The sequence below is a fragment of the Pelodiscus sinensis genome, chromosome 13 (genome assembly GCF_052426305.1).
Source record: "Pelodiscus sinensis isolate ZL-2025 chromosome 13, ASM5242630v1, whole genome shotgun sequence".
Classification (NCBI taxonomy): Eukaryota; Metazoa; Chordata; order Testudines; family Trionychidae; genus Pelodiscus; species Pelodiscus sinensis.
In genome coordinates, this window is record NC_143064.1 from 1,871,657 (window position 1) to 1,896,081 (window position 24,425).

The window sequence follows — 24,425 nt, forward strand, 5'->3', positions numbered from 1 at the left end:
CATCTGTTTGAAATCCAATCCTTCTTTTAAAGCCGTGTCCCTCAGTGTTTCCAGACGTTGGTGCCCCTTTGAGAGTCACTTGCCTTGCGTACTGCCAGGGTGCACCTCACTTAAACACTAGTCGCTTGCACAATCAGTAGTTACAGGTCCCACCTCTGCACTTGAACTCCCGACCAATTGTGTGTGTGGAGTAGGGGGGGTTGGGTGTGTGTGTGGGGGGGAGAAGGGGTCTGTTTTCTAAAGATTTTCTTCTTTGTGTGAAAAATGCAGATAAGCAAAGGACACTGACCCTGCCAGAGAAGCCATGGGAAAACATTGGATATTTTTTTTTCTCTTTTCCTTTCTACGTGGTCTTGGGTGTCACTTATTACAAGTGTAGAGTGGCTGGTGGTGCTACAAGAGAGCCTAGATGGCAAGTATATTAACCATAGAGTGAGTAAATCTCTGTTCCCAAGGTAAGCTAACAAGGACTAATACAGAACCAGCAGGAATTTGCCAGAATCAATCAGGGCAATTAAGCACCTGGAGCCAATTAAGAGGGCTTCTAGACCCAGACTGGCTGAAGAGCTGGGGCCAATTAAAAACCAGTTGAGACTGATCAAAAGAGCTGTCTGCAGTTGGCTCAGCCTGTGAGGCCCTGAGGGGACAGAGGGGCTGTGGAGGATCTTGGAGGAAGAAGCACATGGGGGTACCAGGAGAAAGGGCCTGAGACAAGGAAGTTGCTGGGGGAGGTGTGGGAAGTAGCCCAGGGGTTTGTAGCTGTCATGCACTGGTGCTGGAGACATTGACAGACAGCTGCTTTTCCAGGGCCCTGGGCTGGAACCTGGAGTTGATGGTGGGGCTGGGTCCCCCCCACCCTCTGACACAGACTCCCCCATTTCCACTTGGGCCCCGGAGAGGACTGGCTGGAGAAAGAAAGGGGGCTAGGCAGCCCTGTATCACTTGGAGGTTCACTGAGGCTTTGCTGTTTGGTTTCCTGTTGCTCCTCATGCTGAGAGTCCAGCACACAGCCAGCGCTAGGAATGGTGCCTGGATTGAGGGCTGCTGGGAGCCTCCGAGGCAAGGAAACCCACCCCCACCCCCACGCGCAGAGCCCACCAAGGCGGGGCAGGGCAGGGGCGCGATGGAGTTTTCCCAGTGTGACACTGGTTTTGCTGCTTGTTGGTGTTTTGCTCTCCACCGCTGCAGCACTGCGCTTGCTGATGGCCTCCCAGGACACCGTGGCTCCAATTCTGCACTTCTTAGTTCCTTGCTCATTCAGAAATCCCATGGACTTCCCGTTCCCGAAGGACCTGGTCTGTGGTGACCACCTCAACCATCCCCCTACCCAAATGTGTGCTGTTCTTCCCTGTGTAGGACGCATAGATCAGCCAGCGCTAGAAAGCCACAATGGCAAGGAAATCTCTCTGATGGCAATAAGTACTGTGGGGAGCCAATGTATTGCTGGGTTTTTATGCAGAGCTCTTCCACGCCTCTGCTCAATAGTAAAATACAGAAACACGCCTTTTCCTTCGACTCAGATCCCCATCATTGAGACAACAATTTTGCTAAGGTTCTTCTGTCCAGCTAGAGGAGAGTTTATTCTCTGGCTCACTGGTGGTTAGAGGAAAAAAGTTGGTTGTGATGGGATGTGGGCCTGCAAGGGTTAACCCTGGTTCCCTGGCTGAGGAGGCCCCGCCCCACAGCCCTGCTGGGCATGCTCCAGCTGGAGGCCGGCTATAAAGGCTGGTGGAACAGTCAGTCTGGGCAGGGAGCCACCTGGGAAGAAGGTGTTGTCAGGGCTCCGGGGAAGAGCTGCAGATGGACCAAGCTGTGGAGGCTGGTTGGCGAGGAACGGCCGGAGAAGCCCCCAGGCTGGAGGACAGTGGCGGCGAAGCTGCAACAGTGAGTCTGGTAGGAAGTAGCCCCGGGCGGGGAGTTAGATACCCAGGAGCTGAGCGTATTGTGCTGGGATTCCCACTATGCTAGTGGTGGGGACAGCTCCACCACTGACAGGACCCTGGGCTGGGACCCGGTGCAGAGGGTGGGCCTGGGTCCTCCTACCCCAGCCCCTTGACCTCCAGGGCAGCACTGCACTGTTGTTACTGACTCTGGCTGCTAGGCCCTGCTGCCCAGAAGGCAGGGTGGCCACTAGGCCTCACTGCTCTGAGGGAATGGAGTGATGTTATTGACTCTGGCCACTGGACTCTACAGCCCTGCGGGAAGGGACTGTTTTTGACTGTGACCACTAGGCCCGAGTGCCTCACAGAGAGGCCGTGGGGTTATTGCCCTGGGCTGTTGTAGATAATAGTCACGTGGGGGTGGAGCACTCTTTGAGAGGCCTAATGCCCTATCCCTGAGGGGGCCAGGCATGCCCCCCCTGACAATGATAAAGAAATGGCTCCTTTCCTTTCTTGTAATGTGTCCTGTGTTTACAAAACCTCATAGACAGCTGAGAGGTCACTGTCGCTGCAACAGATCTATAGGGAAAACGTCAGTGCTGAGAAATGACTTAAAATGTGGACACATTGATGGAAAATTCTTCTGGGATGTCGAAGTCATTTTTTATAGTTGTGTCTGATTTATAGCACTTGTATTTTGGGCTTTCACAGGAATCAGTTTTAAAGCCACATTTGATCTACTTTTCTTACCACATTTCAGAAAGGTCAGTCGAGTCAAAATGAATAGCATTTCAGCTCCAGACTGCGTTCTGGTGTTGCATAGCTAGAAACGCCAAAGTTCATCGGGTTCATATTGATCTCATTTTTGTGCTGATTGCATTTAGTGCCTTAAAATTTACATAAGGATCACTTTTTTTAATTAGCGTTCCAATCCCAATGTGACATTAAGAAGATGATTGTTTTTCTGACACTTGTGTGGCTGCCACGGTACATTCTCTGTATTGTGACCTTTCGCAAAGACAGTGCTGGGAGGAGAGTTCAGTCGAGGTGTGAATCTTTCGAAAGACAGGCTAGTTTTGAATGTTCTCTTGGGTGCTTCTGATCCCTCATATACAGAGGGCTGCACTTCCGCTAAGCGCCCCTGTGGGCCTTGCCGTCAGTCTTGCAAGAGAGCATACTTTGCACGTCCTAGTCACATGTACAGGTGCGCAGTGTAAGGAGGGAAAACCAGTGGTTGTTGATTGTATTTTTCCCATTGAGAACTCCATGATAATAGTGTCTGATTGGGCACTTTCCATCTGTAAGTGCCCAAGGTGCGGTCAGAGTTTGGGTGGCAAACGGGTAGTGACTAATAATGAGCAGTGACTTTTCATCCCTACTGTACACCCATGCAGAGCACCCGTTCAGTTGGGAACCAGAGGGTGTGCAATCCCAACGAGGACTATGAATCTGTATCATCCTGTCACTCTTAGTAAACAATTGCAGTTGCTGGCAGGTGTCATTACTGGGCCTTAGGAGCGTCAGCAGTGCCAAAGGGCTTTGCAGGCCTCTCTCTGCGTTGCGGTATTAGTGGCAGAGACAAGGCCAGGCCACAAAGGACCCCAGGGGCCTGTCGTCCTTCGGAGCAGCCTCTTCCTTCTCACGGGGTTTGCTTTGATGGGAAGGGTACTGCGCAGGGAACCCTTGTGTGGATTTGTGGCACCTTCTATTCGACTTCCTCAAGAAGAAGATTGAGGCCAGCTCTCTGTGTGCCCCGTGTTTGACCCTAAGTTCCACCAAAGCTGCCATAAGCCTTTGCCACCTCCATTCCAGTTCCTAGGACGTGCGCCAGCCCACCACGGCACTCCCAGCAGCAGGACGAGGGCGTGGCTGCCGTCAGGTCCTGACATACTCCCACTGTGGGCAGGGAACTTGCAGCTGGATCTCCGGCCAGATTGTGGGGCTCATTCTACCTGAGGTTGAACCTCTCTAGCCTGGCGACATCTGTGGCCAGCATGATTTTAGTTGGCTGGATGGCCACTTATCATGGGGGTGGCCAAGTTTCCCGCCATCCCATAAGGTTTGTTTCCAGCCCCCAGGCCTGGCTTTGTGTCCTGTGCTGTTCTTACCCCTCAGTGTTTAGGGGTACGTCTACACTGCAAAGCTATTTTGAAATAGCTAGCGCTCCTCCGCTAGGCAAGTAGATTTAGTGTGCTGGAGGGAGCCCCGATCCTTGGGGGCCAGATCCAGGCGAGCTGGAGCCCACAGGCCTCCCTGCCTTGGTTTAAAGCGTGGTATCATTTAGTTCTGTGTTGGGAGGAAAGGCTTGCGGCTGCCAGAGACAGGGCTCTTTCCCAAGAGGTATAAAATATAATCGCAACCTCAGTTTTGCAGTAATTTTCCCCTTTGATGTTTCCTGACATTCTCCTGATTTAGCCTTTATTATGTAGTGCGGGTAGAGTAGCACATGTCTGTCTGTCAGACACAACTTGTCAAGGTACGTTGCTCACCCAAGCCCGCTGACGTTTGTAAGACTGACAGCATAAAAGGGATCAGTAGCTATTTTTCAGCTTCTCTTTTGAATGTAGAGATGCCAACTCCTGGTCATTTGACAGAAGCATAAGGGAGGCGAACAGGCCCTGTCACTGCAGCATAAATGCCTTCATTTATCGTTTTAACACGGCCAGCTGGTTAGGTCGGCTCTGCAGCCAGTTCTAGAAGTTCATGCAGATCCAGCCCATATTCATTTACCTGCTGGATTCCTAGCAAGGCAGTTGGCAAAAGCAACCCTGGAGCCGTTGAGAGCTGGAGCGAGTTTTCAATATGTGCTGCATCATCTTGGTCAGAGCGGCCTTCCGCTTCAGCTGCTGCACATGGTACTAGTGGGCAAGGCCACCCTGAGTTGCTCAGGGCCAGTGTTCCTCTCATTTTCCCATCCATGTGCGGAATAAATTTTTATACGTGCATGGAGGCATGTGCTGATGTGCACCACCCATAGAAACACATGCTGCCAGCGGTGGGTGCTCTGCTGACCAGCTGGGTGGCACCTGAATCTCTCCTGGGTGGCTGTCCAAGTTCTCAGCTTGCAGGGAACCCAGCTCGGGACTGGCCTACACAGTGGGAGTCCATGGGAGCTGGGGTATAAACCCTAGTGCAGCCCCTTTGCATAGAGGAAGGGTGGAGTATCTGGGCTGGGAACGTGACTTGGTGTCTGTCAGAACAGTATGACCTGAAGGACTTGCAGTTCAGCACCTGCCTTGCCTCTGTGGGGTGCATGTAGCTGGCCCACTAACTCCGTGGCACGACATGTAACGGGCTTATTTCACCGGGAAGAACTGACAGCTGTCCCGTGCTGTCTCTGTTGGCCAATTCTCTAGCATGCAGCCCATTGCTGCTTTGTTCTAAAGGACCCATTGGGACTGAACGTGTTGTCTTGTATACCCGTCCCTGGCCATGTCCACACTAGGAAACCATTTGAAATTACTGAATTCAACCCAAGAATTCCTGATTCCAATGACTGTTTCATGGGGAAGTTGTCAATAGGCGAGGAACCTGTGATGTATGAACGAGTGGGAAGGGAATAGATTTTCAGTGACACCAAGTCCACCATCTCTTTGTGAATGTTGGCATTTGTGATTGATAGGATCGACTGGCCAGGCTGAGCAAGGCTGCCATCCAGCAAACAGCTCAATTAGGGGAACTACACTAGTGTTTTGATTTCAGTTTTTGGGTTTTGGGCAGGGCCAAATGTTGTACCAATAAAAGCAAGCAGGATCTTATGAGGGGGATAAGGCAAAAAGCCACATTTATTGTAAAGATAATAATAAAAAAATAAAGAAAAGATAGAAGCAAACAACGTTGTTTAACTACTTAACCCTTATACATATAAACATTCATTCATCCATTCATTCATTCAGGTTCTGTGTATTGTTATAGTTCCCAGCCTGGAAGTTGCTTGTGACAGAGTACTGGCCAGGTATTCTGTACACAAGTGATGCGAGTGGGGAGTGAAGTCCTGATCAGATGCGCATCTGAAACTCCTGGTGGGCTGGCAGCAGAACCTTGGACTCTGATTCCATAGTCTTTTAGTCCAGTTCTTATAGGAATTTCTTCCTGTGCCAGTCTATGGAAATTGCTGTATCATGCTGATGTCTCCAGGGTGGCTGCCAGGTGCTCGTCAGTGATCTCATCGGGTGGACCTCCAGTACTTGGTTTTCTCCATTTGACACCTTTTGGTTGCACTGGCACCTGACGCTTTCTTCAGCCCTTTGTTGCTGTATTTTCAGGCTGGCACCTCTCAGAACCATTCACTCACCATCCAAGCACTCTCTCTCTCTTACATACATTCCTTAATTAATGTTTCCCATACAATATTTTTGTATAATAATAACTTTACATATCTCAGAGTTGTAGTTACAAAAGTTTCTGGGTGATATTGCTTAAAACATTCTCTGAGTGCTGAGTAAAGTTACAATGTTTTAAAGAGAACAGGCGTTAAGTAAGTAACAATGCCCTTGGTCAATTACAGGGCTTGGCTCCCATAGCAGAGTTAGTGGCTTGACAATGCATTGTTACAATGTATCTCTGCAATGTCAATTTCAAGCAGCCTCTTGCACAAGCTTGAGCATGCCCTGGGCCACAGAGGGGGGGCTGTTTCTGGCTACATAGGATTATATTCTTAACAGTTCTAAGTTACATGACCTCATACATTATATTCTAAAGGGGCAATAATAATAATAAATCTAAACATTTAACAATCTTAACTAATAATAATAAGAATTAATAATAAATCTAAACACTTTAAGTTGTGGGGAACAAATTATGGGGAGTCACTTCCATTTGGGGAATCACATTTTTAATACATTGATATGTTATCCCTACACTAAGGAGCCAGGGGGCATGGCCAGTGGTCAGAGGCCGTGGCTAATGTTTGATTGATGGTAGGGCCCTTATATCACACGTCCCCACTTTTGGTTTGGAGAATCTGGTCACCGTACCTCTGCTGGTTGTGCTTGGGTCCTTGGCAGGAGCCTGCCCTGCTGGTCCATTAAGAGTCTCATTGCTCAGGTAGTTGCCCACAGCTGCTTGGCCCGGGCTCCGTTGGCTTGTTATCTTGGCGCCGTGTTCGCAGTGATGGGGTGTGGAGTAGGGCCGGGGGCATTCAGCGCTCCCGCGCCTGTCAGACTAACCCTGCGGCCTGCTCTCTGCTGGATGTACGGGGCACAAGGCCAGAGCACCGCAGCATCTCCCCCTCGCTCCCCTCTGTCTGTCTGGGCGAGGAGTCTGCCGGCTCTGCCTGGCACCAGGAGACCAGCGCGGGTGGAAATCTTCACTCCCCTTGCAAGAGCAGAGTCATTTCTCAGCCTGATCCCGGAGAAGTGGAGCCACTGGCATCCTCTTGACTTCAGTGGGAGACGGCGGCCTGGGGCGCCATGCTGAGAGCAGGTCCTCTGTAGCCCTGCCCCCTAGTGCTGGGCAAGGTACTTTCCTTGTGTGTAAAATCTCTCTAAATAGCGCAGAATCCGGCAGACGGAGCTCAGTCACTAGCCGGTGTCCTGGATCGGGTCCCACTTTCAAAAATGCCCATCTGATGTAGGACCCTGAGTTGCATGGGGGGAGGGGCAGAGACCCATTGGGGAGTGTTTGCAGGAGCACAAACTCTGGAGTGACTGAGCCACCCACACTGTGACGTCCCGGCTTCCCTCCCTCCCGTGGCGGCTCTTTGGGCTGCATGTTGAAGCCAGTGAGAGATGCACGCGGGAACAGGAAAGGGCAGACTTGGGAGGGTGGCGCGAATGCAGGGTCAGCCCTGGACTGAAAAGGCTCCGTGCTGTGAGCGCGGGTGGGGTGATGGCTGGGCGCTGTTTAGAGGAAGAAGGTGCGTGCTTGTCTGGGCCTGTGCAAGGTCACTCTTGCTTAGTGTTTTCAGGGTTCATCATCTCTAAGGAACGTGCTCTCGTGTGATCATTTCATCCTGGCACGGCTCTGCGCCCTCTGCAGCAGTGAATGGTCTGTCAACCACAATGATCTGCACTGGGCTAAAACTTCTGTGTGTGTGACTGTGAAGGCGCGTTGGGGTTTCCCCATCTCCTGCACCCCCGTAATGGCACGGACAGACTCCACCAGCCAGTAGAACAGAGGGAGTTTATTGCTTCTCCAGGATGCAGCACAGCACAGATGTCATCTGGTTACAGGGCAGGCCTAGGATGCCTTCAGCCCCCCTTGAGATGGGGGAGCCTGGGCCCCTAAATCCCAGCCCCTTCCCTAGGCTGCTTCCTCCATGATACCAGACAGAAACTAACTCCCTCACTCCACTCCCCTTCCTCCCATTGTTCCGCTCCCTGGGAGATCACTGGTCAGACAGGTTCGAAGTCCCCTTGCATAATGACTCATCCCCTGCCCTGCTGGGCCATGCTGCAGACGGCAGCCAGTGGAGGTCACTCACAACCCAAGCCCAGCATGGCAACCAGCAAGGTACCCCCCACTACGTCACAGTGACTATTTATGCACATCCAAAAACGGGCACTAGCTGAAGAGGATTTGGATGATTTGGTTAACTTAAAGGGTGCAATACAGTGGAAGATTTTCAGCCTTTCGAGTCTTGTCTTTGCAAGCTGGGGATCAGCAGTCTCTTGAATGTGCACTTGGCACTCGTGGTGTGTTAAAACACATGCTTCCTTGTACGGGATGTGATTTCAAAGTGCACAAATGGTGTGAGTCGGGCCCCAGGGAATACAGAGCATGTTGGGGATTTGTCATGAGCTGTGAGGACTGCTCTCCCCAGTGAGGCAGCTCCTGGAGGAGAGGGGCAGGGAAGAGGGGAGAGATGGGGTCATAGTAACTTTCACAGTGTTCCCTTAACTTGATGGTTCCTCTCAGGACAACACAATGAAATATAGGACATGGATGATCCAGAAAATCTACAGAAACCTGGTCATTTTCCAATCTATCCATTAATACGAAGGTGAATGCCTCTGGCCTAGAGAACGCGGGTAAAAAGCAAGCCCACACTTCAGAACACCCCTTAACTTTGGAAAAGTTTTGGTCTAGACTAGAAGCTTCGCCTTCCAAATCAGACTGTTCCGCTGATGTAGTCTAAATTGGAACTAGCTTTCATTGCTATTCATGTGGCGGTTTTGAAAAGCCCACCTATCACTCCTGAGTCTCATGACGTAACAGTACTTATCCTTCAGACTCAGGCTCTTCCTTGGATGTGTTGAGTGGCACAGCTGCTTGTGCTACTGACAGAAATACATCTTTGCTGCTTTTTACTCCGGTTATCCCTGGAAAACTGATGCCACTGACACTAACAGCACAGTGTTCAGTCAAGTTCTAACCCGAGCATTGCCACTACCTCGAATCTTTTACACACGCACTCCCTCTGTCTGTCTCTCTCTCTCTCCTGAACTCCAGCCTAGTGTTCTCAGCTTGAATGGGCTGGCCTGTCACAGCTTGATTTAGCAGTTTGTCACCTGCTCAAGCAACTACTCAGTCTTGCTCAAGTGTGATTACACAAGTGTCGGCTCTCGCTTGAGAATTCCTCTGGCATTGGCCTGTCTGAGCTGGGGTCTATTTCTGCTTGTGCATCATCAACAGACTTCATTGCTGTGTTCCACGTGGGAGGCAATGGAGTTGTGCAGGTGTCACAGAGTAGTTAATTGATGGTGATTGGGAGATGCACAATTTCCTGCTGTAGCCTTGAAAGGCCTTATGGGATTAAGTTTATATTTTTGTGGACCAGTGTTGTGTGTGTTCTTCACAGGGGAGAGGCGGGAAATATTGCAACCTCATGCGGTATCTTTTGGGGTCCATTGGTTAAATACATGTGCTGTGTCTGAGTGTGTTCTACTCTGGGGGGGGGTGGAAGGCTGTGCGTTGGCTGTGTTCTACTCTGGGGGGGTGTGGAAGGCTGTGTTGTGAGTGTGTTCTACTCTGGGGGGGTGTGGAAGGCTGTGCGTTGGCTGTGTTCTACTCTGGGGGGAGGGGTGTGTGGAAGGCTGTGCGTTGGCTGTGTTCTACTCTGGGGGGGTGTGGAAGGCTGTGTTGTGAGTGTGTTCTACTCTGGGGGGGGTGGAAGGCTGTGCGTTGGCTGTGTTCTACTCTGGGGGGGTGTGGAAGGCTGTGTTGTGAGTGTGTTCTACTCTGGGGGGGGTGGAAGGCTGTGCGTTGGCTGTGTTCTACTCTGGGGGGGGTGGAAGGCTGTGCGTTGGCTGTGTTCTACTCTGGGGGGGTGTGGAAGGCTGTGCGTTGGCTGTGTTCTACTCTGGGGGGTGTGGAAGGCTGTGTTGTGAGTGTGTTCTACTCTGGGGGGTGTGGAAGGCTGTGTTGTGAGTGTGTTCTACTCTGGGGGGGTGTGGAAGGCTGTGCGTTGGCTGTGTTCTACTCTGGGGGGGTGTGGAAGGCTGTGTTGTGAGTGTGTTCTACTCTGGGGGGGGTGGAAGGCTGTGCGTTGGCTGTGTTCTACTCTGGGGGGGGTGGAAGGCTGTGCGTTGGCTGTGTTCTACTCTGGGGGGGTGTGGAAGGCTGTGCGTTGGCTGTGTTCTACTCTGGGGGGGTGTGGAAGGCTGTGTCTGTGTTCTACTCTGGGGGGGTGTGGAAGGCTGTGCGTTGGCTGTGTTCTACTCTGGGGGGGGGGGTGGAAGGCTGTGCGTTGGCTGTGTTCTACTCTGGGGGGGTGTGGAAGGCTGTGTCTGGCTGTGTTCTACTCTGGGGGGGTGTGGAAGGCTGTGCGTTGGCTGTGTTCTACTCTGGGGGGGTGTGGAAGGCTGTGTCTGTGTTCTACTCTGGGGGGGGGGTGGAAGGCTGTGCGTTGGCTGTGTTCTACTCTGGGGGTGTGTGGAAGGCTGTGTCTGGCTGTGTTCTACTCTGGGGGGGTGTGGAAGGCTGTGTCTGGCTGTGTTCTACTCTGGGGGGGGGTGGAAGGCTGTGTCTGGCTGTGTTCTACTCTGGGGGGGTGTGGAAGGCTGTGCGTTGGCTGTGTTCTACTCTGGGGGGGTGTGGAAGGCTGTGCGTTGGCTGTGTTCTACTCTGGGGGGAGGGGTGTGTGGAAGGCTGTGCGTTGGCTGTGTTCTACTCTGGGGGGAGGGGTGTGTGGAAGGCTGTGCGTTGGCTGTGTTCTACTCTGGGGGGAGGGGTGTGTGGAAGGCTGTGCGTTGGCTGTGTTCTACTCTGGGGGGGTGTGGAAGGCTGTGTTGTGAGTGTGTTCTACTCTGGGGGGAGGGGTGTGTGGAAGGCTGTGCGTTGGCTGTGTTCTACTCTGGGGGGAGGGGTGTGTGGAAGGCTGTGTTGTGAGTGTGTTCTACTCTGGGGTGTGTGTGGAAGGCTGTGCGTTGGCTGTGTTCTACTCTGGGGGTGAAAGATTTAACACCAGGATGGGGGATTAAGGCAAATTGGCTGGGTTGTAACCTCCCCAGGAGGTACCCCCGCCCCCACCAGAGGCTCTCACATCCTAGTTCAAACTAGATTCTCCAGAGACCAATGAACAAAGGACGTGCTTCTGGATAAATAGCCTGAGTTTTACGACTTGGGGCCCATGGACAGACCCTTTGTTTTGGAGCCCCACCCTTGCGGAAGGGTGGGAAGGACTGGCCTCTGGCCGGGCTGGAGCTGGGGTGACTGCTGGCAAGCTGTTTCGAAGCCCCCATGTGCAGGTAGTTGTTCTTAGCATGTTTCTCTGCCGTGCTTTCACCAGGGCATCGCTGGGCTTGCGTAGGAAGCCGTGTGCTGGCTTGTGACTGCGGGTGGTTGCTGCTGCTCGCTGTCTCCGGAGACTGCAAAGCGCAGACTCTGGCTGTTGAGGCAGCTGGTGTTTGCTAGGAATATAACGGGGTCAGGTAGGAGTCAGGGACCTGTACAGCCCGGAAATCCCAGGTCGTGGGGGGCGGGGGGGTTGAGGGACTCTCCCTGAGAGGTGCTGCCGATGGGGTTGCCCTGAGGAGGAATACAGGTGCAGTGATACTTGAGAGTAACGCTCAGCTCCACTCCCAGGTTTCAGGCTGAATGTGCAGGGCTAGAAGTTCATGCGCCCTGATGAGGTGCAGTTGGCTGGTGATGCTTGTGGGAAGAAGGAGTTTCTCATGTCCTGGTTTTATGAAGGGCAACTGTCTGCAGACTTGGCTGACCCACATCCCTAGGATCCTGGATGATCTTAAGTGTCCAAATAGCTACAGCTGCGTGAACCAACCCGTTTCCATCTGCCCCGGCCAGAAAACTGTGCCCTGTGCTCTCAAACCTGGGCCTGGCCATGGGGATCCAGGCCCTTGTGCCCGTCAGGATTGCTGACTGCCATTCTTCTCTCTTGGGGAGGGCCCGGCTGGTGCACAGTGCAGCAGCCTGGGGCTGGAGGCCAGAGTCTGTCCAGATGTTCGGAGGCCTCCCTTGCCCAAGCCAGCGACTGCCAAGGGCTGTGACTTGAGCTGCCCACTGTGTGTTGCCCTGGCGCAAAGGGGCTGCGAAGCGGGAGAAGTGCCACGTGGAGCCTGGAGCACGGGTTGGCCCGTGGAGAGTGCAACGCGGGGCCTGAGGATACATGTTAACTCGCGTTAAGGCCTTGATGCCCCCAGGGAGGTGTCGGCTTGCCTTAGTCTCGGGGGTCGGGTGCGTGGGGGCACGTGTCCTCTGAGTTGAGGGTGCGTGGGAGGGACACGTGCCCTCTGAGTCGGGGGGAGGGGCAAACATATAATTGTTTGAGGAGGGCAAGTCAAAGGGTGACTTGTGTAGCCCTGGAAGGGGCGAGGTCCGTGGCCACTGTTCTTTCTTGTAAGGGCGAGGCCCAGCTCTGCGCTGTTTCTGGCTTGAGGAGGGCTAGGGGAACAGATTCTTTCCCCGTCCTGGCCGCTTGGCATCCGTAATGGCCAGAGGGGAACCACTCGATGGTGTTTGTGGAGGAAAGGCCAGGGTCCAGCGAAGGAGACTCCCTGGGATAGAAGCTGGTGAGGAGAAATCAAAGAGCAGGACTGGCCGCTCAGCCTTAAGCATTGCTGAAAGCTAAGAACAGGCACTTCAAAGCTCTGTATGAGGCCCCATGTCGTTCGGTGGATCAGGGACCCGGAAGGTGGTAAGGCGGCGAGGCTGCCGAAGGTGCAGGTGAGACGCAGCTGTTGAGCCTGGGCCACAGGGGACTGAGGAACTTCCGAGAGAGGTAACCAAGCTCGGAGAATGGGGCTCAGAACGGCAAAGGAGACGCCGTGCGAACAAATGAAAAGTATTTAAATCCGCGCATCCCTCTCAGTTCTCGACACGGACTCTTCCTGGCTGAGAAATGGCCAGAGCATCATTGTGGGCAGCTCAAGGGAGACCGCTGCTTAATGACAGTGGCAGTCAAAATAGCCAGTTCAATCTTAGGTTGCAGAAGGAACAGGGTGGAGGCCAGTAGATTTACTTCCTATAAATCAAGGGCGTGGCCTTCTCAGAAGACTGGTCTTCTCATCACAACGGGAGAGGGTTCCGAGAAGGACAAGAAGTAAGGTCTGGAAAACTCTCCGAGGAAGAGGTTGAATTAGACTGGGATTGTTTATTTTAGAAGGAAACCGATAAGAAGGGACATGATCCATGAATATCAAATGAGGATAGACCAGACACTTCTCTTTTCCCTGTCTGATTACACAAGGACAACGAATAGTCTTGCAGCACATTAGAGATTAACCAAAAAATGTAGATGGCATCATGAGCTTTCGTGGGCACAGTCCACTTTTAAGGTCATCTGAAGAAGTGGGTTGTGCTCACGAAAGCTCATGATCCCATCTACATGTTTTGTTAGTCTCTAAGGTGCTGCAAGACTTGTTTTTTAAGTTTTTCAGTTACAGACTAACACGGCTCCCCCTCTGAAACAAGGAGCACAAGACATTCAGTGAAATTAAGTGGGGATTTTGAAACTGACTAAAGCAAATAATCTTTCAGAGTGTAATTGCACTGTGGAACTCACTGCCTCAAGAAGTCACTGAAGCCAAAAAATTGGTAAGATTCCAAAATGGACTGGAAATTTATATGGCTTGCAAGAACATCCAGCATTGGAATTAACAACAGTAACGTTTTTGGAAGGTTTATTGACCCGTGTGTGTCAGGGTTTAAGACAGCCTTTGGCTACTGATAGTCTGAAGCCGTTTATCTCACATCTGGTGCTGCAGAGATCTTGCATCTTTCTCTTAAGAATGAGGCTTTGGCCATTCAGGACACAAGCAGCCTAGAGACTGCTCTAGTTTATGTTGGGACCAGGGCAGCTGCATTAGGGAAGGAGGGAGCTATAGACTGCACCTTGATGCCCCACACCAGCGTCCATTAGCGAGACTCTGTCCCCAGAAGTGTTATCTCATTAGGATAATTAGCATCAGCGATTTGTTTGACGGTTCACTGCACTGCCAACCTGACACTATCAAGGATTTAATAAGTACATTAATGTCATAAAGCATTACAGCTTCCTGTTGTGTTTGCAGTCTGTCAGCAGCTTCACGGCACAGCATGCTCGTTGCTTTCATTGTAATTAATTACAGTTTATTTCTGTCCTTCCATATGTTAATTTACAGCAAAGATCCCCCCTTTCTAATTGACTTGTGGTTTTGGGGGGGTGCTGTCCAAAGGCAGCAGGAACTTGTAACTTCAAACTGTGATCCATGATGTAGTGACACTTCCGTACTGCCTGGGCCGGGACACACCCTGGGTGGCCTCTAGCATGGAACAGCTGTGGATTATGGGCTATCTCCCGAATTTAGATTCCGTGGCTATTCAGTGGCACAGCTGGATTTTTGTACCTTGTGGCTCATGTGTCATTACATGCTTTCTGGCCATACGTGGGCTTGCCCTGCAAAGCAATGCCTGGGAGCTGCCTTCCCACTGGCTCCACGGGTAAGAGTCACGGGAGCTGTGGGGCTTGTTTGTGGGCCGAACGTGCTGTTGCCCAGCAAGGATGCTGTGAATGTGCTGTTTGGACAGAGCGACTGCATTCCTCTCCTGCGCCGGGAATTGAGAGGCCCATCTTCATGCAACACCTAAGCTGTTGCTTTGTGGTACTGCGGGCAGGGCTGACTTCTTATTGGCACCACGGCGCAGCTGGCACGGACACTTCCCAGCGGCCCGACGCGGTGCCCGTGAGCCAAAGCCAAGCCAGGCTGCCCGTTGGCTTTGCGTTTCAGAAGAATGAGTGACCCGTCTCCACGGTGCCTGACAGGAATGGCATCTCTGGGGTATCTGCCTGCCCACTCTTGTTCTAATTCTGGGACAGGCAATCGGACAGACAGACCAAACTGCAGGCCTGCATGGCATGTCTCGCTCCCACACTGAGACACAATGGCTGGGCACACGCCCATGGCTGAGTCAAAGAAACCAGGAAACCAAGCGGGCAGCCTGTTTTACTGCCTTGGCATTCCAGGCAGAGACTTTATGTGGCTAGAATCCTACCAGGGCCCCTGAATGATACTTGGCAGGCACTTAGCTACCGCTACGAGGCACATGCTGGGAAATGAGAGATGGCGGTGAATGGATTCTGGAATTAACAAGCAGACGGGGGCCAGTCCAGGTGAGAGAATCCAAAGGTCTTCCTACCAATCTGTGAGAACAGCTGTAGGTTTACTTGTGGATGTTGTCAAGAACAAACCATGCCGAACACCCCAATTCCCTCCTTTGACTGAGTCGGAGGGACGCGGTACCTGTGACCTATCTGGGTCTGACAGTCCCTGCTGACACTTCTATAAACCATCTAGGGAGTGATTTGTCTTGCCGGATGATTTCCTCCTTTGAGAAAACCGCTGCTATTCTAGAGAAGGGGAGCACAGCAGGCTGGTGGTTCTCACCCTTTTCAGATGACTGCACCCCTTTCTGGAGTCTGCTTTGTCTTGTGTCCCTCTGACTTACGCCTCACTTAAACTCCCTGCTTGCACAGTCAGATGTAAAAGACCGAAGTGCCCCAGCACTCTCACTGAAGAACTGCTGACTTACTCTCTTTTACCATACAATTGTAAAATGGATCGATTGGAATACACACATTATATCTGCACATGTATATAGTGCATGTAATGGAGCACATGCCCCACACTGGGGAGTCCTAGGGAGGCTGTGCAGAAGACAGCCAATCAGAGAAGGGCTGTGAGGAGCAGCCAATCCAGGCTGGGCAGGCCCATTTAAGAAGGGCTGCAGGGCCCAGGAGCTCCAGTCACTCCCTTGAGCTGGAGGAGGGAGGAGTACAGATTTGCCCAGCAGACTGAGGCCCTGAAGTAAAGGCAAAGAGGATGCTAGAGCCACAGGGAAGTAGCCCAGGAAAATCTATTGTGAAGTCCACGGGAACCCAGAAAACAACAGCCCTCTGCAGAGTCCCTGGACCGGGCCCCAGTGTAGTGGGTGTGCCCAGCTTCTCCCTGCTGGGGAAGTGGCTAGGCAGACGGCACTGGCCTCTTGGAGAAGCGGCTGGAAGGGACTGCAGAGACATGCTCTGGAAGGCAGAGCAGAGTGTGGTACGGCTGGGGCGGGGGTCACTGAAGAGGAGGCTGCGTCCTTGTAGGAACGTGCCAGGCACAGAAGAGGTGATGGCTGGAGCCCCCCCAGAGTAGGGCGCACTGGCTACCGGTGCTAATCCCCAGGAGTGGGGAGTGAATCCCGTTGCAGAGCAGTATAAGCAGTCATTGCATGGCGCTTTTGTGGGTACTGCTCTCTAGTGCCTCATATACTGCATGTACGCAACCAGTCAGGGGATTTGGTGGAGCCCCTGGAGGACCTCTGCATCCCCCCGCGTGCGCACACCTCTGCTTGAGACCCACTGGAGCAGCCTTTGACATAGCACCACGTGGGAATTCCTCTGGCACGGGAGAAGGCGGCCGGCTGTGCGGAAGGGCGAGCTCTCGGACTGGGGGGCGGTTACCAGTGGAGCTCCTCAGGGATCTGGCTTGGCACCGGTCGCCAAGGGTTTAATTAGGGGGCGTGGCAGGAAAAGGAGGAGCGTGCGAATGAAGGGCTTAAAAAAAGTTTAACTTATTAATGAACCACAGATGTTAGAGGCTGAAGCAGCGAAAAAGTGAGCATCAAAAATGACACTGTATCCTTGAAGGGAACTGCACCTTGGAAGCTGTAATTATGGGCCATGGGTCCGAAGATACAGCACTAGAAGACTTACCCGCCATTGCTCGGGTCCTAAACTCAGTCAGTTACTGGTCTCTGGAGAATAAAACCACAATGCCCAGGCTTCATTGGAATCATTGCTCTGGGGTGGGGGTGGGGCTGGGGCTGGGGGGCTCAGTCTGTGGGCTGCCCTAGGGAGAGAGGACAGCCCCAGCCCCCTCTCTCCGCAGCAGCTTAGGGCCCGGTGAGAAGCGCCTCTCTGTGGCTGCTGCAGCACCAAACGGGCACAGCCAGTGGAGGGGTGCGTGTCTCCCGGCTGGGGCAGGTCCAGGTTCACCTGCCCCCTATCCTCTCCCCATGCCAGTGAGGGATGGAGCAAACTGCACTTTCCCCTCACTCCCTCATGAAGGGGAACTGCCAGCAATGTTCCTGTATGAATGGGGCGGGGGATTAAGCCCCCTTGCCCTAGGAGCCCTTCAGGGAAAGGTATGGGAGACTCAGGGCTGGGGGAGTCCTGACAGCGGGCGGGTGGGCACCCTCAGCCAGCCCTTCTCGCCTGCCTGGTGAGCCTGGCTCTCTTCTGTATGGGTCTGAGAACCCATCCCATTCCAGGCACATGCCATTTTCCTGGCACAACCACCCCCCGACCTCACTAGGAGTCAGGAGAAGAGGGACCTGCAGGCTGAATTTGGTGCCCTAGCTCTTCCCGCTGAGGAGTTCTTGGACAGATGGGCACATGCACTGCCAGGCAGACTTCCAACTACACAGCAGCTGTTGAATGTATTATTCAGTGGACGTGCCAAGGTTTGTACTAACTCCTGTGGCTGCCTGGTTCTACGATCTCCGACCTGCCTCCGCAGGGCGCGCTGGACGCTGGATCGGAGGCTCGCACGCGGGGGGAATCTGACTCTACCGTGGCACGGGGGAAGTGCCCGCCGCGCCGGCAGGAGCTCCTGAGCCAGGGCAGCCACTGTCACTTTGGCCAGTGGGAACATCGGGCCCCGCCAGAGGTGCTCACTCTGCTGCAGCACTGGCGTGGCAAAGCCGGGGGTGCTGCCGGGGAAGGAAGGGCTAAGCCCCCCCAGAGGTGAGAGGAATGGGAGTGGTGGCTGCTCAGCTCGCGGGACGGACTGCCTGGTTTCGCGGGGGGCAGAAGGAGGCTGGGGAATCTGGCCTTGGCAGAGCTCTGGCCAGCTGAGAATAAAGCCCTGCCTGGCAGGAAGCTGGCACCCTCGCCTTGAGCCGCCCCTTCGTGGCTCCGGCTAGCACCGTGTAGTGTGAGCTCAGCCCCTCCCCCGGCAGAGCAGTGCCCCCTTGGTGGCCTTTTCCAGCTGGCACAACTCACCGCGCCTTGAGGCTGTTCTAAATCCCACAAGGGCCGGGGCGTGCAACGGTGCTGCTGCCACCTTGCTGGTTCTGCGTGCAGAGCACTAGCAGCCCAGGGTCTAGCCCTGCATTTACTGTAGCAGAGATTGTGGCCGGGGGCTTGCAAAGGTGCAGTGCAGCCCCTTTCTACGCTGGCTGCTTAGAGCCACGGCTAGTCGTGCGGCGCCCTCCACGTTTCCCCATATTTGCATAAAAATCCAGGCATGCGTCCGCCTCTTACTGTCACAGTCGGTCACAGCCCAGTGTGGGGTGTGGCTGGGTAGTACAGCGTGTGCACTTGTCCCTCTTACAAGTCGTGTGCAAACACCCCTGCCATGTTTCTGGACAGCTGGTGCAGCTGTGTCCCCAGTGTCACACCCCCCCCAGCATGAGCCTTTCCCAGCTCTGCCCTGGGGTCCCTGGTGAAGTGCTGAGGCCCTCCAGGGATGCACTCAAAGGGCCGAGATCACTAATCGGCATTCCCCCGTACTCTGGTGCCAGGAAATTCCCAGAGAGGGAGCCTGGGAAGTCCGGACCGCTGGTTTCATTCTTCTGCAGGGCGAAATGGGGTGGGTCTGAGAGATGACTCTGCAGCTTAGTAACTGCTTTATTAAAGAACGTGAGCTACACATGAAACCAGCGCAGGGGAAGGGGGTCTCTCACCTAGCCCGGCTCCCCAGGCTGCTGTCCTGTCCCTGGCCCACTTCCCCCTTCTGGAGGCTGAATGGAGTCCAGGCAGGGACTGTCTCGAGATGCACAGCCTCAGCTGTGAGCGGCAGCCCAGCTGCCTAGCTCCTGGACCTGAGCCAAGCGTCGGACTCTGCCATGGCTTGACATCCCCTCTCCCAGAACTCCAGCCATGGGGTGGGGCGGCCTGGCTTTACAGTTTGCATCTTCAGGCGCAAGTGAAACCTGGACCACCTCTCTCTTGCACGTGTGCACGAATGCACACACGTTGCAGAGGAGTAGAACACCATTGCTCTTATAGCACCAGAAATACTCACATCTAGACAAAAGCAATACTCTACATTGACTTTTCTGTCTGTTTCCCTGCTGCTCTGGGCTATTCTTTGGGGTGGTGTGAGAGTCCTCGCTCTGCTGCTCGTGGAGTGTCCTGTCCCATGGCCAGCTCGCATGGTCCCACAGCTGAAGTGGGTCTCCCTTGCTAGCAAAGTGTGCCTGTCTCTTCCCCTGTCCTGCCCAAAGCTTCCAGTCCTCCTCCAGGCCTTCTCTCCTTTCCTGCAGACCACGCTGTCCCCTCGGACTTTCTGTCCCCAGCCCTCGGTCAGGGGTCGAAGAAAACGGGCTCTCCTGACGTTAGCCAGCCCCCTTAGTCTAGCCATTGTGTAGCAGAATACACTGCCGTGTCGCTGGGGTCCTTAGCCTCTAGGTGGTGGGGGCATGCTCCTGGCCTTGCCAGCCTGGGTGGATTCCTGGTGCAGTAGTGTTTGTAGTAACCCAGAATGCATGTGTCACGCAGACCGGTTAGCGACTCAGGGCCTGCCTCTGGAATCCTTCCTGCTAGAGGCAGGGGAGACACCATGCAGCCTGGCGCACACATTCACTAGACATGCAGGGCCCTGGTCCTTCCAGTACCTGGGGCACGTGCTTAGCTTTCTGCATGTGAGGAGTCCCTTTGCCATGACGTGAGCAACTCCTGCCCTTACAGCATTGGCAGAACTGGAAATCAGGCACTTCAAGGAGGCTTTTCAGAAGTCCTGTTACCATTGACTCCAGCAGGAGCGGAGCTAGGCCAGGTGGGAAACTCGGGAAGATCTCACTTTTACTGAAGCCGGGTTGGGCGGCAGGCTGGCCATACGTGGCCCCAGCTAACTGAAATCGGCAGCTGTCACGTAAGGTGCACTGGCTCCGTGGCTGTCCGGGCAGTGGTCGGCTGGCGTTCCTTAGGGATTGCGTTCGTAGTTCATGGAGCTTTCCAAGGAAGGACAGCGCGTGTCAGTTTGGCTGCTCTATTTTCTCCTTAGAAGCCTGACAGGTCACTTTCCGGTTTGGCTGCTGACTAGACTCGACTCACACCAGGCTGATTTGTTTGCCTCCCATTCGGCGCCCTCACGGAGAGTGTTATGCCTTTCCTGAAAGCAGCAAGGAGGCCGGGCCCACCTCCGCCAGCATTAGCCTGATGACGGGCTGCTGAATGATGGATAAAAGGAGTCGGTGCGCTCCCCCAGGCAGAGGGGGCAATGCAGGCCCCTCGTCTCTCTGGAGAGGGGCTCTCCGCTGAAAGTAGTTTGGTTTTAAACTGCAAGTGCTGCCAGTGTTTTCTAGAGAGGTTCGAAGCGTGGTTGATTCAGCCCCGTCTGTCGTCTGTCAGTGGGAAGAGCCTGCTCCCATGGGGCGTGGAGTTCTCTGACTTCCATCCTGGGCAGCAGGGAGGATCTGAGGGTCTCTGCAGGACAGACTCCTATGCCTGGAGGTCAGCTCCGTCGGGCTTTCCAGCGCACTGCCCCACGGGAAGGGAGGGGGTTGAGCCTCTTCACGAACCCAGCGCTTTCCTGTGTCAGAGAACCTGCCTATTGGTGACACTGGCCACGAGGTAGCTTATTGCTGGTCCTACGATGGGGGAGAGAGTCCTTCCCCTGGCTCACCGACGCTCCGTTCTGCAGGCTTTGTGGGAGGGTGTGACAGGGCTGAGGAGCCCGCTGGCACCAGCCCTGCTTCGGGCCCTGAACCCCGCACTACAGCTGATTTGGCAGCGACTCTGTGGGTGGAGGTGATGGCGGCGTGCCAGACGTGCGCTGCCTGCTCCGGGGTGGCCCTGCGGAATCTGCCCAGGGCAAGTGATGATGTCATGGCTGACGCCGCAGGCCAGCCAAGCGTGATGTCAGAAGATGGCATGGTGTTTAAAAGAGGGGCGGGGAAGCCCCGGGGGGGGGAGGAGGAGGAGGTAGGTGGGGAATCATAGAACCATAGAGCTGGAAGAGACCTCAGAAGCTCAAGTCCAGCCCCCTGCCCAAGTCAGGACCAATCCCAACTAAATCAACCTGGCCAGGGCTTTGTCAAGCCGAGACTTAAATACCTCTAGGGATGGAGACTCCACTACTTCCCTAGGGAACTCATTCCAGCGGTTCACCACCCTCCTAGTGAAATAGTTTTTCCTAATATCCAACCTGGACCTTTCTCACCACAACTTGAGCCCATTGCTCCTTGTTCTGCCATCTGTCACTACTGAGAACAGCCTCTCTCCATCCTCTTTGGAACCTCCCTTCAGGAAGTTGAAGGCTGCTCTCAAATACCCCCTCACTCTTCTCTTCTGCAGACTAAACAGACCCAAGTCCCTCAGCCTCTCCTCACAGGTCATATGGTCCAGCCCCCTAATCATTTTGGTTGCCCTCCGCTGGACCCTCTCCAATGCGTCCACATCCTTTCTATAGTGGGGGGCCCAGAACTGGACACACTACTCCAGATGTGGCATCATTAGAGCCGAATAAAGGGGAATAATGACATCTCTGGATCTGCTGGCAATGCTCCTCTTAATGCATCCTAATATGCCATTAGCCTTCTTGGCTACAAGGGCGCCCTGTTGACTCATATCCAGCTTCTGATCCACTGTAACCCCCAGGTCCTTTTCTGCAGAACTACTACTTAACCGGTTGGTCCCCAGCTTGTAACTATGCTTGGGATTCTTCCATCCCAAGTGCAGGACTCTGCACTTGTCCTTGTTGAACCTCATCAGATTTCTTGTGGCCCAATCCTCCAATTTGTCTGTCACTCTGGACCCTATCTCTGCTCTCAAGGATATCTACCTCACCCCCTAGCTTAGTGTCATCCACAAACTTGCTGAGGGTGCAATCCATCCCCTCATCCAGGTCATTAATAAAGATATTGAACAAAACCAGTCCTAGAACTGAACCTTGGGGCACTCTGCTAGAAACCGACTGCCATCCTGACATCGAGCCGTTGGTCACTACTCTCTGGGCCCGACCTTCTAGCCATCTTTATATCCATCTTACCGTCCATTTATCCAGTCCACAAACCCTTAACTTGCTGGCAAGAATATTGTGGGAGACCATATCAAAAGCCTTGCTAAAGTCAAGGTATATCGCGTCCACAGAGCCAGTTACCTCATCATAGAAGCTAATCAGATTGGTCAGGCACGACTTGCCCTTTGTGAATCCATGCTGACTATTCCTAATCACTTTCCTGTCTTCCAAGTGCCTCAAAATGGATTCCTTATGGATCCCTTCCGTGATTTTTTCCAGAGGTAAGACTGACCGGCCTATAGTTGCTTGGATCGTCCTTCTTCCCCTTTTTGAAGATGGGCACTACATTTGCCTTTTTCCACTCATCCGGGATTTCTCCTGATCTCCACGACTTTTAAAAGATAATAGCCAAAGGCTCCTCAATGACATTTGCCAACTCCCTCAGTACTCTCGGATGTATTACATCTGGACCCATGGATTTGTGTACGTTTAGCTTTTCTAAATAGTTCCTAACCTGTTCTTTACCCACCAAGGGCTGTCCATCTTCATCCCATCTTGCGTCACTTAGCGCATTAGTCCGGGAGCCCACCTTGTCCGTGAAGACAATGGCAAAGAAAGCATTGAGTACTTCAGTTTTCCCCACATCAACTGTCACTAGGTTACCTCCTTGATCCAGTAGGGGCCGCACACCCTCTCTGATCACCTTCTTCTTGTTAACATGCCTGTAGAAACCTTTCTTGTTATCCTTCACATCCTTTGCCAGTCGCAATTCCAATTGCGCTTTTGCCTTCCTGATAACCCCCCGGCATTCTCGAGATATATATTTAAACCCCTCCCTGGTCTTTTGTCCAAGTTTCCACTTTTTGTAAGCTTCCTTTTTGTGCTTAAGTTCACCAAGGATTTCCCCTGTAAGCCAGTCCGGTCTCCTACCATGTTTGCCTCTCTTGCTACGCGTCGGGATGGTTTCTTTCTGTGCCTTCAATAAGGCTTCTTTAAAATACTGCCAGCTGTCCTGGACTCCTTTTCCCCTTCATGTTAACATCCCAGGGGATTCTGCCCATCAGGTCTCTGAGGGTATGTCTACACTACCACCCTAGTTCGAACTAGGGTGGTTAATGTAGGCAACCGGAGTTGCAATGAAGCCCGGGATTTGAATTTCCCGGGCTTCATTTGCATATTGCCGGGCACCGCCATTTTTAAATGTCTGCTAGTTCGGACTCCATGCCCGCGGCTACACGCGGCACGAACTAGGTAGTTCGGATTAGGCTTCCTATTCCGAACTACCGTTACTCCTCGTGGAACGAGGTGTACCGGTAGTTCAGAATAGGAAGCCTAATCCGAACTACCTAGTTTGTGCCGCGTGTAGTCGCGGGCACGGAGTCCAAATTAGCGGACATTTAAAAATGGCGGTGCCCGGCAATATGCAAATGAAGCCCGGGAAATTCAAATCCCGGGCTTCATTGCAACTCCGGTTGCCTACATTAACCACCCTAGTTCAAACTAGGGTGGTAGTGTAGACATACCCTGAGGGAGTCAAACCAAGCTGTGTATTTTACTACTCTCTTTTCTTCCTTTGGTCAGGATTCTAAAATCTACCATCTCATGATCACTGCTTCCCAGGTTGTCACCCATCTCTACTTCCCCTATTAGTTCCTCCCTGTTTGTGAGCAGAAGGTCAAGCTGCGCACGGCCCGTGGTCGGATCCTTCAGCACCTGTGTCAAGAAGTTATCCCCAACATTCTCCAAAAACTTCCTGGATTGCCTGTGTACTGCCGTATTGGTTTCCCAACAGATGTCAGGGTGATTAAAGTCACCCACAAGAACCAGGGAGGAAGGAGAGGAGGAGGAAGGTATAGAGGGAGCAGAGGAACGGGAAGGAGAAGAGGGGAAGGCTGTAAGAGAGAAACGGGGAGTAAAAGGAGCCCGAGAGGGGGGGAGCTTGGGTCGACACAGGATGACCGTGGGGCGGACACCGAGACCTGACGGCATGGAAGAGAGGAAGTCACCCAGGACTGAGCGGCGGAGCCAGGAAGCCACTCAAGGGTTGGTGAGTTACGGTACACCCCACCAACCGGGCGGGGAGGTGTGTCCCTGTCCTTAGGGTCCTGGGTCAGGACCTGGAGCAAGGGTGGGCCCAGGTCCCCCTCTCCTTCGTTCGTGGTAGAGACTAACCCAGCAGGAATCCGGCGCTTAAGGATTACTGAGGGGACTCGAGACC

General features: G+C 53.4%; 1 protein-coding gene across 1 annotated transcript in view; it reads left to right on the forward strand.

Moving 5' to 3' along the window:
• The first annotated feature begins 496 nt into the window (after nucleotides 1–496).
• HTR2C (5-hydroxytryptamine receptor 2C) overlaps nucleotides 497–24,425 on the forward strand; it is a 438,632-nt gene continuing 414,703 nt past the window's right edge. The window contains exon 1 of the mRNA XM_075916247.2: nucleotides 497–1,884. The gene's annotated coding sequence lies outside the window, so the exon portion shown is untranslated. The remainder of the gene's footprint in view (nucleotides 1,885–24,425) is intronic.